This window comes from Oncorhynchus mykiss, chromosome 17 (assembly GCF_013265735.2).
Source record: "Oncorhynchus mykiss isolate Arlee chromosome 17, USDA_OmykA_1.1, whole genome shotgun sequence".
NCBI lineage: Eukaryota > Metazoa > Chordata > Actinopteri > Salmoniformes > Salmonidae > Oncorhynchus > Oncorhynchus mykiss.
This window is the reverse complement of record NC_048581.1, coordinates 90,665,755-90,679,235: the sequence shown is the minus strand read 5'-3', so window position 1 is coordinate 90,679,235 and position 13,481 is coordinate 90,665,755. Positions and strand designations below refer to the sequence as shown.

Genomic DNA, 13,481 nt, shown 5'->3' with positions numbered 1-13,481 from the left:
TGGTCTAACACAGACAGACAGACAGACAGACAGACAGACAGACAGACAGACAGACAGACAGACAGAGCCCTGATGTGTCTGGTCTAACACAGACAGACAGACAGACAGACAGACAGACAGACAGACAGATAGACAGAGCCCTGATGTGTCTGGTCTAACACAGACAGATAGACAGACAGACAGACAGACAGACAGACAGACAGACAGACAGAGCCCTGATGTGTCTGGTCTAACACAGACAGACAGACAGACAGAGCCCTGATGTGTCTGGTCTAACACAGACAGACAGACAGACCTTCAGACCTTCAGACCTTCAGACAGACAGACAGACAGACAGACAGACAGAGCCCTGATGTGTCTGGTCTAACATAGACAGACAGACAGACAGACAGACAGACAGACAGACAGAGCCCTGATGTGTCTGGTCTATCACAGACAGACAGACAGACATACTTTCAGACAGACAGACAGACAGAGCCCTGATGTATCTGGTCTAACACAGACAGACAGACAGACAGACAGACAGACAGACAGACAGACAGACAGACAGACAGACAGACAGACAGAGCCCTGATGTGTCTGGTCTAACACAGACAGACAGACAGACAGACAGACAGACAGACAGACAGACAGAGCCCTGATGTGTCTGGTCTAACACAGACAGACAGACAGACAGACAGACAGACAGACAGACAGACAGACAGACAGACAGACAGACAGATAGACAGAGCCCTGATGTGTCTGGTCTAACACAGACAGATAGACAGACAGACAGACAGACAGACAGACAGACAGACAGACAGACAGACAGAGCCCTGATGTGTCTGGTCTAACACAGACAGACAGACAGACAGACAGACAGACAGACAGACAGAGCCCTGATGTGTCTGGTCTAACACAGACAGACAGACAGACAGACAGACAGACAGACAGACAGACAGAGCCCTGATGTATCTGGTCTAACGCAGACAGACAGAGCCCTGATGTGTCTGGTCTAACACAGACAGACAGACAGACAGACAGACAGACAGACAGACAGACAGACAGACAGACAGACAGACAGACAGAGCCCTGATGTATCTGGTCTAACACAGACAGATAGACAGACAGACAGACAGACAGACAGACAGACAGACAGACAGACAGACAGACAGACAGACAGACAGAGCCCTGATGTATCTGGTCTAACACAGACAGACAGACAGACAGACAGACAGACAGACAGACAGACAGACAGACAGACAGACAGACAGACAGACAGAGCCCTGATGTGTCTGGTCTAACACAGACAGACAGACAGACAGACAGACAGACAGACAGACAGACAGAGCCCTGATGTGTCTGGTCTAACACAGACAGACAGACAGACCTTCAGACCTTCAGACCTTCAGACAGACAGACAGACAGACAGACAGACAGAGCCCTGATGTGTCTGGTCTAACATAGACAGACAGACAGACAGACAGACAGACAGACAGAGCCCTGATGTGTCTGGTCTATCACAGACAGACAGACAGACAGACAGACAGACAGACAGACAGACAGACAGACAGACAGAGCCCTGATGTGTCTGGTCTAACACAGACAGACAGACAGACAGACAGACAGACAGACAGACAGACAGACAGACAGAGCCCTGATGTGTCTGGTCTAACACAGACAGACAGACAGACAGACAGACAGACAGACAGACAGACAGACAGACAGACAGATAGACAGAGCCCTGATGTGTCTGGTCTAACACAGACAGATAGACAGACAGACAGACAGACAGACAGACAGACAGACAGACAGACAGAGCCCTGATGTGTCTGGTCTAACACAGACAGACAGACAGACAGAGCCCTGATGTGTCTGGTCTAACACAGACAGACAGACAGACCTTCAGACCTTCAGACCTTCAGACAGACAGACAGACAGACAGACAGACAGAGCCCTGATGTGTCTGGTCTAACATAGACAGACAGACAGACAGACAGACAGAGCCCTGATGTGTCTGGTCTATCACAGACAGACAGACAGACATACTTTCAGACAGACAGACAGACAGAGCCCTGATGTATCTGGTCTAACACAGACAGACAGACAGACAGACAGACAGACAGACAGACAGACAGACAGACAGAGCCCTGATGTGTCTGGTCTAACACAGACAGACAGACAGACAGACAGACAGACAGACAGACAGACAGAGCCCTGATGTGTCTGGTCTAACACAGACAGACAGACAGACAGACAGACAGACAGACAGACAGACAGACAGACAGACAGACAGACAGACAGACAGATAGACAGAGCCCTGATGTGTCTGGTCTAACACAGACAGATAGACAGACAGACAGACAGACAGACAGACAGACAGACAGACAGACAGACAGACAGAGCCCTGATGTGTCTGGTCTAACACAGACAGACAGACAGACAGACAGACAGACAGACAGACAGAGCCCTGATGTGTCTGGTCTAACACAGACAGACAGACAGACAGACAGACAGACAGACAGACAGACAGAGCCCTGATGTATCTGGTCTAACACAGACAGACAGAGCCCTGATGTGTCTGGTCTAACACAGACAGACAGACAGACAGACAGACAGACAGACAGACAGACAGACAGACAGAGCCCTGATGTATCTGGTCTAACACAGACAGATAGACAGACAGACAGACAGACAGACAGACAGACAGACAGACAGACAGACAGACAGACAGACAGAGCCCTGATGTATCTGGTCTAACACAGACAGACAGACAGACAGACAGACAGACAGACAGACAGACAGACAGACAGACAGACAGACAGACAGACAGACAGACAGACAGACAGACAGAGCCCTGATGTGTCTGGTCTAACACAGACAGACAGACAGACAGACAGACAGACAGACAGACAGACAGAGCCCTGATGTGTCTGGTCTAACACAGACAGACAGACAGACCTTCAGACCTTCAGACCTTCAGACAGACAGACAGACAGACAGACAGACAGAGCCCTGATGTGTCTGGTCTAACATAGACAGACAGACAGACAGACAGACAGACAGACAGAGCCCTGATGTGTCTGGTCTATCACAGACAGACAGACAGACATACTTTCAGACAGACAGACAGACAGAGCCCTGATGTATCTGGTCTAACACAGACAGACAGACAGACAGACAGACAGACAGACAGACAGACAGACAGACAGACAGACAGACAGACAGAGCCCTGATGTGTCTGGTCTAACACAGACAGACAGACAGACAGACAGACAGACAGACAGACAGACAGACAGACAGACAGACAGACAGATAGACAGAGCCCTGATGTGTCTGGTCTAACACAGACAGACAGACAGACAGACAGACAGACAGACAGACAGAGCCCTGATGTGTCTGGTCTAACACAGACAGACAGACAGACAGACAGACAGACAGACAGACAGAGCCCTGATGTGTCTGGTCTAACACAGACAGACAGACAGACAGACAGACAGACAGACAGACAGACAGACAGACAGAGCCCTGATGTATCTGGTCTAACACAGACAGACAGAGCCCTGATGTGTCTGGTCTAACACAGACAGACAGACAGACAGACAGACAGACAGACAGACAGACAGACAGACAGACAGAGCCCTGATGTATCTGGTCTAACACAGACAGATAGACAGACAGACAGACAGACAGACAGACAGACAGACAGACAGACAGACAGACAGACAGACAGAGCCCTGATGTATCTGGTCTAACACAGACAGACAGACAGACAGACAGACAGACAGAGCCCTGATGTATCTGGTCTAACACAGAGAGAGAGACAGACAGACAGACAGACAGAGCCCTGATGTATCTGGTCTAACACAGAGAGAGAGATAAAGGAAGACAAGGGGATTAGAATCTTTGGTCCACTTTAAATACATCCAAAAGAGATTGATGTCCCTTTTGCACACGTACAGTATCTCAGCACAGATACTGTTGTGCCATTGTTGTGCGTTTCAACTTGGTACATGGGAAGTATTTCAGTTTTGTTTTCATCCCAAGGATCCACTAACCCTCAGTGTTCTCTATGTCGTTGGATTTGGAGGATTGTGTGTGTTGTGGATGTAGGTGTAGGTGTTTGACGTGCAGTACTCTCTGGATGCTAGTGTACGAGTTAGCTAGCTTTTGCTGTGTGACTCGCTTGTAAAACACGGGATGATTTGTTGCGTACCCTCAGTGGATGCTAGCTCATACTCTGGGTGACTTGCGGTACTCTCTAGATTCTGACATTGCGTACCAGTTAGCTAGCTCGTTCTGTGGCTGGCTGGCTTGCCTTACATCACTCGCTGGATGCTTACATGTGTTTACCAGTTAGCTAGTTCATTCAGAATTCGCACTGGCAGCCTGTCACACTAGATCGCTCTGACGGAGGTGGTAGAGTGTTCCAAAGTGAAACGATTAGAGAACGAAGGAGAGATGCTTTGAGTTCTGACACTGATCAGGATCGCCATCTCAGCCCCCCTGTACCACTCCCTTTGCTCATTCCCCTCCTTAACTTTTCTACATTTCTTTAATTTAACAGCGTTTCCCCGAGGGACGACGACAACACTAACTTATTCTGTAGTCTTTGCTGACCATGTATACCTTATAGGGTATACGGTACCAGTCAAAAGTTTGGACACACCTACTCATTCAATGGTTTTTATTTATTTTGACTATTTCCCACATTGTAGAATAATAGTGAAGACATCAAAACTATGAAATAACACATATGGAATCATGTATTAACCAAAAAATAGATTTGAGATTCTTCAAAGTAGCCGCCCTTTGATATGATGACAGCTTTGCACACTCTTGGCATTCTCTCAACCAGCTTCACCTGGAATGCTTCTCCAACGGTGTTGAAGGAGTTCAAATCAAACTTTATTTGTCACATGCACTGAATACAACAAGTGTAGACCTTATCGTGAAATGCTTATAAGCCCTTAACCAACAGTGCAGTTCAAGAAGAAGAATATATTTACCAAGTAGACTAAAACAAAAAGCAATAATACAAGTAACACAATAACAATAACAATAACGAGCCTTTATACAGGGTTATACGGTGCACAGTCAGTGTGGAGGCTATTTACAGGGTCTTACGGTACACAGTCTTTGTGGAGGCTATATACAGGGGGCACCGGCAAAGAGTCAATGTGGAGGCTATATACAGGGGGCACCGGTACAGAGTCCATGTGGAGGCTATATACAGGGGGCACCGGTACAGAGTCCATGTGGAGGCTATATACAGGGGGCACCGGTACAGAGTCCATGTGGAGGCTATATACAGGGTTATACGGTGCACAGTCAGTGTGGAGGCTATTTACAGGGTCTTACGGTACACAGTCTTTGTGGAGGCTATATACAGGGGGCACCGGCAAAGAGTCAATGTGGAGGCTATATACAGGGGGCACCGGTACAGAGTCCATGTGGAGGCTATATACAGGGTATTATGGTACAGAGTCAATGTGGAGGCTATATACAGGGGGCACCGGTACAGAGTCAATGTGGAGGCTATATACAGGGGGCACCGGCAAAGAGTCAATGTGGAGGCTATATACAGGGGGCACCGGTACAGAGTCAATGTGGAGGCTATATACAGGGTATTATGGTACAGAGTCAATGTGGAGGCTATATACAGGTGGCACCGGTACAGAGTCAATGTGGAGGGCATATACAGGGGCACCGGTACCGAGTCAGTGTGGAGGCTATTTTTTCAGGGGGCACCGGTGCCGAGTAAGTGTGGAGGGGTACAGGCTAGTCGGGGTAATCTGTACATGTAGGTGGGGGCGAAGTGACTATACATAGGTAACAAACAAACAGTGAGTGTACCAAAGTGAGAGGGGGGAAGTCAATGTACATTTTACAGTGGCAATTTGATTAATTGTTCAGTAGTCTTATGACTTGGTGGTAAAAGTTGTTGAGGAGACTTTTGGTCCTAGACTTGGTGCTCCGGTACTGCTTGCCGTGCGGTAGCAGAGAAAATGGTCTATAACTTGGGTGACTGGAGTCTCTGACAATTTTATGGGCTTTCCTCTGACACCTCCTATTATATGGGTCCTGGATGGCAGGAAGCTTGGCCCCAGTTATGTACTGGGCCGTTCGCACTACCATCTGTAGCGCCTTACGGTCAGATGCCGAGCAGTTGCCATACCAGGTGGTGATGCAATCGGTCAGGAGTTCCCACATTGTTGGCTGTTTTTCCTTCACTCTGAGGTCCAACTCATCCCAAACCATCTAATTTGGGTTGATGTCGGGTGATTGTGGTTGCCAGGTCATCTGATGCAGCACTCCATCACTCTCCTTGGTCAAATAACCCTTACACTCTTCCTCCTTGGTTCGCGGTGGGAACCACACATGCAGAGATCACCAACTCTGCGTCTCAGAAAGACACGGAGGTTGGAACCAAAGATACAATTTCTTGACTATTCAGACCAAAGGACAGATTTCCACCGGTCTATTGTCCATTGCTCGTGTTTCTTGGTCCAAGCAAGTCTCTTCTTCTTATTGGTGTCCTTTAGTAGTGGTTTATTTGCAGCAATTCGAATTGCTGATTCATGCAGTTCTCTCTGAACAGTTGATGTTGAGATGTGTCTGTTACTTGAACTCTGTGAAGCATTTATTTGGGCTGCAATCTGAGGTGCAGTTAACTCTAACAAACGTATCATCTGCAGTAGAGGTAACTCTGGGTCTTCCTTTCCTGTGGCGGTCCTCATTAGAGCCAATTTCAGCATAGTGCTTGATGGTTTTTATGACTGCACTTGAAGAAACTTTCAAATTTCTTGAAATGTTCCATAAAGACTGACGTTCATGTCTTAAAGTAGTGATGGACTGTTGTTTCTCGTTGCTTATTTTTAGCTGTTCTTGCCATAATATGGACTTGGTCTTTTACCAAATAGGGCTATCTTCTATATACCAACCCCTACCTTGTCACAACACAACTGATTGGCTCAAACGCATTAAGAATAAATTAAATTCCACAAATTAAGACATGTATACCCTTCTGTGTAAGTATTAATTTTGGCCCAACTAGTTTCGTTTTTTATTACATGTTTTCATTTTACTCTTTTAACTAGGCAACTTTTTCTCAAACAACTTTTTTCTGGTAAAGTTGCATGGAAAAACACTTGAACCTTACATCCTACTGACTTCCAGTATCGTTTTCTAATCATTCTGAAATCAGGACTTCACTTCAATCTTAAATTCAATCTTAATATTAACAAGAGAGTCATTGTCTCCCTTCAACCTCTTCTCATGGCGTTTCGTCCTTCCTATTTAGTCACTATTCAGCTATTAGAATCCCGGCTTGCTACTGTGTGTGTTTTGGCCTCTTGTTGTTGTTTTAGATTAGGTTCTACAGCAGGGTTCTCTCTAATTGTTGTTGTTTTAGATGAGATTCTACGGAGGGGTTCTCTCTAATTGTTGTTGTTTTAGATGAGGTTCTACAGCAGGGTTCTCTCTAATTGTTGTTGTTTTAGATGAGATTCTACAGCAGGGTTCTATCTAATTGCTGTTGTTTTAGACAAGGTTCTACAGCAGGGTTCTCTCTAATTGTTGTTGTTTAAGATGAGATTCTACAGCAAGGTTCTCTCTAATTGTACCCAGGATCCTCAGTTAGAGCTCTATCAACCTCCTCTGCCACACAAAGAACACACACAGAATGCTTGTACACGCACAGACGCACACACATGTACTGCTTTCCCACAGGATTTACACAGTATTCTGCCTTTACTGGATGGGGCTGGCAGGTAGCCTAGTGGTTGGAGCTCTTGAACTAGTAACCGAAAAGGTTGCAAGATCGAATCTCTGAGCTGACAAGGTGCAAATCTATCGTTCTGCCCCTGAACAAGATAGTTAACCCCACTGTTCCCTGGTAGGCCGTCGATGAAAATAAGCATTTGTTCTTTTAAAAATAAATTGTTAATATGACTCCCTTTAAAAAAAAAAGGCCTGTTTTTATCCCATTATTATTGCCTGCCATTATACATCCTGGGTGCATGCTGGTGTGCTGGAGACGAGTGGTAGTAGTGGTGTGCAGATGTAGGTGGTTGTCTATTTTAATACATCGATTGAGAAAAATACACCATCAAAAAATAAATCCATTATTGATTTGTTTAGGCAGGTCCTAAGAAACATTATAACACCAATGACAAAGTATTTTCAAAAGGAATAGAATATTACGAATTTAATTAACAGTATTTGTTTTGTTTTTAATTGGGGTCTGTGCAGCCAGAGATGCATCAATATTTTTGCTGTTTTGTTCATTTGAACCCGATCACTGTCAACACACACGCAGCCTATATTTTACAGTAAGAATATAATGGAATGTAACTTATGTCACGGGAAACGTGTGGAAATGCTGTCATATGAAAAAAAGTGATATTTTGAAAGAGCCCCCAAAAACCCCATGCATTTTTTATCCACGTTTTCATCTCTTTCCTACCCTGACACGATCAGGGAGCAGGGGCAAGGTCTCATCTTCATGATGATACAAATATAACGTAATAACAATCCTATTTTCAAAAGTACGTGAGTCAAGTGTTCACAACCTCCGAAAGCTTCCTTCCTAACCATGAGGCCAGTGGTAACATAAGGGAAAAAGACAGAGTTTAATGGCTGTGATAGGAGAACACTGTCTATGGATCAACCACATTGTAGTTACTCTACAATACTGACCTAAATGACAGAGTTGAATGGCTGTGATAGGAGAACACTGTCTATGGATCAACCACATTGTAGTTACTCTACAATACTGACCTAAATGACAGAGTTGAATGGCTGTGATAGGAGAACACTGACTATGGATCAACCACATTGTAGTTACTCCACAATACTAACCTAAATGACAGAGTTTAATGGCTGTGATAGTAGAACACTGAGGATGGATCAACAACATTGTAGTTACTCCACAATACTGACCTAAATGACAGAGTTTAATGGCTGTAATAGTATAACACTGAGGATGGATCAACAACATTGTAGTTGACAGAGTGAAAAGAAGGAAGCCTGTACAAGAATAAAAAATATTCCAAAACATTCATTCTGGCACTAAAGTAATACTGCAAAACATTTTTTTGTGGTAAAGCAACTAACACATTAGTGAGTGCCGTTCTCCATATTTTCAAGCACAGTAGTGGTTGGATCATGTCTATCGGTACGGTATGCTTATAATCGTTAAGGATTCAGGAATTTCTCAGGATAAAAAAAAGGCTAAATCCTAGAGGAAAACCTGGTTCAGTCTGCGTTCCTTTCACCTTACAGCAGGACAACAACCTAAAACACAAGGCCAAATGTACACTGGAGTTGCTTACCAAGAAGACAGTGAATGTTCCTGAGTGGCCAAGTTACAGGTTTGACCTAAATCTACTTACTTTGACAGGACCTGAAAATGGTTGTCTAGCAATGATCAACAACCAATTTGACAGAACTTGAAGAATTTTTGAAAAGAATAAATGGGCAAATGTTGCACAATCCAGGTGTGGAAAGCTGTTAGAGACTCAGCCAGAAAGACTCACAGCTGTAATCGCTGTCAAAATGCTTCTACAAAGTATTGATTCAGTGGTATGAATACTTGTCTAAATTAGACATTTCTTTAGAAACCAAACGGCACTATACAGTAAATGGCAGTTCTCTCTGATACGTGTGAGCTATCTGTTCTCTGTGTACTTCAGATGTGTCTGTGACACACACACACACACACACACACAGAGAAACACACACACACACACCCAGAGACACACACACACACACACACACACAGAGACACACACACACACACACACACACACCCAGAGACACACACACACACACACACACTCACAGAGATACACACACTCACAGAGACACACACACACACACACACACACACCCAGAGACACACACAGAGAGAGACACAGTCAGACAGACAGACACACACACACACACACACACACACACACACACACACACACACACACACACACACACACACACACACACACAGAGCTCTGTAACCTGATTTCCCCTGTGTACTTCAGACTCCCAGACTGTGGCTCCAATATCGAGCAAAATTAAGTCTTCCCTGTCCCAAATGGATCCCTATTCCCTGTATAGTGCACTAGCCTTATGGGTCCTGGTCAAATGTAGTGTGCTGCATACTGAATAGGGTGCCAGTTGGAACCCAATGTGTTATTAGATCCCTACTCACTGACACACTTCATGGTTTAATGGTTGTATCAATTGATTGGTAGAATATTAAGATCTGTCGTTATTTGTCTGTTTAGTTGAGAATTATTATTATTATTTTTTTACGTGACCCTCTAGAAACGTCCCTCAGGAGGGCCTTGAGATAAGTAATTACAGAATGGGTCTTTGAGGTGGAAAGAACGACATCATTCTCTACAGGTTGCCTCTGTATTATTTGGGGGGGGGGGAAAGGTCCCCAAGTTTAATTTTATATAGTGAATAATGGTAACTTCATTTCATACTGAACAACATCTAATCCCAACATTTTCGGTCAGATTTAGCGAACAAAGAGAGAACTAATGTTTGCAACTGCAAATTATCATATTGGTTGGGAGATGAAGCTGTGTCGTTTCTCGTAGAACAGTAATGTACCCTTTTAACCACTGTAGTTACTTTGCAGTAGTTTGCAATATAATGATAACAATGTCACATCTAGTCAGAGAGACATTTGTCAGCCTCACGCAAAAACAGACAGACTAAGTGGATCAGATTGGTATCCACTTAAACTGAAATGCGAAAAGGGTCTTCCAACAGTAAGAATGACATGTCTCTCAACACTAGTCAGTCAAATGATTACAGTGATTTAATCAGAGTGTAATTTGTGTTTTAGATTTTCATACACAAAGCTTAGATAATTTCAGGGCATACAGAATGCAGAAAATAGAGGAAGAAGCTAGAGTTTTCTTTTTTCCTGAAGTGCCCTATTGGGGCGGCAGGGTAGCCTAGTGGTTAGAGCGTTGGACTAGTAACCGGAAGGTTGCGAGTTCAAACCCCCGAGCTGACAAGGTACAAATCTGTCGTTCTGCCCCTGAACAGGCAGTTAACCCACTGTTCCCAGGCCGTCATTGAAAATAAGAATTTGTTCTTAACTGACTTGCCTGGTTAAATAAAGGTAAAATAAATAAAAAAAAATTAAATGGCCTCTCTTTTTGTTGTTCTCTCTCACTCTCTATGTCTCTCTCTGTCTCTATCATAATGGAACACTGGCCACTTTAATAATGGAACACTGGTCAGTTTAATAATGGAACACTGGCCACTTTAATAATGGAACACTGGTCACGTTAATAATGGAACACTGGTCACTTTAATAATGGAACACTGGCCACTTTAATAATGGAACACTGGTCACGTTAATAATGGAACACTGGTCAGTTTAATAATGGATCACTGGCCACTTTAATAATGGAACACTGGTCACGTTAATAATGGAACACTGGTCAGTTTAATAATGGAACACTAGTCAGTTTAATAATGGAACACTGGTCACTAATAATGGAACACTGGCCACTTTAATAATGGAACACTGGTCACTAATAATGGAACACTGGCCACTTTAATAATGGAACACTGGCCACTTTAATAATGGAACACTGGCCACTTTAATAATGGAACACTGGCCACTTTAATAAAGGAACACTGGTCAGGTTAATAATGGAACACTAGTCAGTTTAATAATGGAACACTGGTCACTAATAATGGAACACTGGTCACTTTAATAATTGAACACTGGTCACTATAATAATGGAACACTGGTCACTTTAATGATGGAACACCGGTCACTTTAATAATGGAACACTGGTCACTATAATAATGTACCACCCTGCATACCACTGCTGGCTTGCTTCTGAAGTTAAGCAGGGTTGGTCCTGGTCAGTCCCTGGATGGGAGACCAGATGCTGCTGGAAGTGGTGTTGGAGGGCCAGTAGGAGGCACTCTTTCCTCTGGTAAAAAAAAAAAAAAAAATCCCAATTCCCCAGGCAGTGATTTGGTTGTTGCTGCAAATGAGAACGTGTTCTCAGTCAACTTACCTGGTAAAATAACAAATAAATAAATAAATAATGGAACGCTAGTCAGTTTAGTAATGGAACACTGGTCACTATAATAATGGAACACTGGTCACTTTAATAATGGAACACTGGTCACTATATATGTAGTTGGAAGATTACATACACCTTAGCCAAATACATTTAAACTCAGTTTTTCACAATTCCTGACATTTAATCCTAGTAAAAATTCCGTTTTAGGTCAGTTAGGAACACCACTTTATTTTTAGAATGTGAAATGTCAGAATAATAGTGGAGAGAATGATTTATTTCAGCTTTTATTTCTTTCATCACATTCCCAGTGGGTCAGACGTTTACATACACTCAATTAGTATTTGGTAGCATTGCCTTTAAATTGTTTATCTTGGGTCAAGCGTTTTGGGTAGCCTTCCGCAAGCTTCCCACAATAAGTTGGGTAAATTTTGGCCCATTCCTCCTGACAGAGCTGGTGTAACTGAGTCAGGTTTGTAGGCCTCCTTGCTCACAAACGCTTTTTCAGTTCTGGACACATATTTTCTATGGGATTGAGGTCAGGGCTTTCTGATGTCAACTCCAAAACCTTGACTTTGTTGTCCTTAAGCCATTTTGCCACGACTTTGGAAGGATGCTTGGGGTCATTGTCCATTTGGAATCTTTAACTTTCTGACTGATGTCTTGGTGTTGCTTCAATATATCCACATAATTTTCCTACCTCATGATGCCATCTATTTTGTGACGTGCACCAGTCCCTCCTGCAGCAAAGCACCCCCACAACATGATGCAGCACCCCTGTGCTTCACGGTTGGGATGGTGTTCTTTGGCTTGCAAGCCCCTTTTTCCCCCAACAGAATGATGGTCATTATGGCCAAAAAGTTATATTTTTGTTTCATCAGACCAGAGGACATTTCTCCAAAAGTACAATCTTTGTCCCCATGTGCAGTTGCAAACCGTAGTCTGGCTTTTTTATGGCGGGTTCGGAGCAGTGGCTTCTTCCTTGCTGAGCGGCCTTTCAGGTTATGTCGATATAGGACTCGTTTTATTCTGGATATAGATACTTTTGTACCTGTTTCCCACAGCATCGTCACAAGGTACTTTGCTGCTGTTCTGGGATTGATTTGCACTTTTTGCACCAAAGTAAGTTAATCTCTAGGAGACAGAACGAGTCTCCTTCCTGAGCGGTATGACGGCTGCGTGTTCCCATGGTGTTTATACTTGCTTACTATTGTTTGTACAGATGAACGTGGTACCTTCATGCTTTTGGAAATTGCTCCTAAGGATGAACCAGACTTGTGGAGGTCTACAATTATTTTCTGAGGTCTTTGCTGATTTCTTTAGATTTTCCCATGAAGTCAAGCAAAGAGGCACTGAATTTGAAGGTAGGCCTTGAAATACATCCACATGTACACCTCCAATTGAATCAAATGATATCAATTAGCCTATCAGAAGCTTCTA

At 43.8% G+C, this 13,481-nt stretch overlaps 1 protein-coding gene across 1 annotated transcript in view; it reads left to right on the top strand.

Moving 5' to 3' along the window:
- Nucleotides 1–13,481, top strand: part of LOC110493301 (metabotropic glutamate receptor 7-like) — a 361,224-nt gene that overhangs the window by 187,059 nt on the left and 160,684 nt on the right. The window lies entirely within an intron of this gene.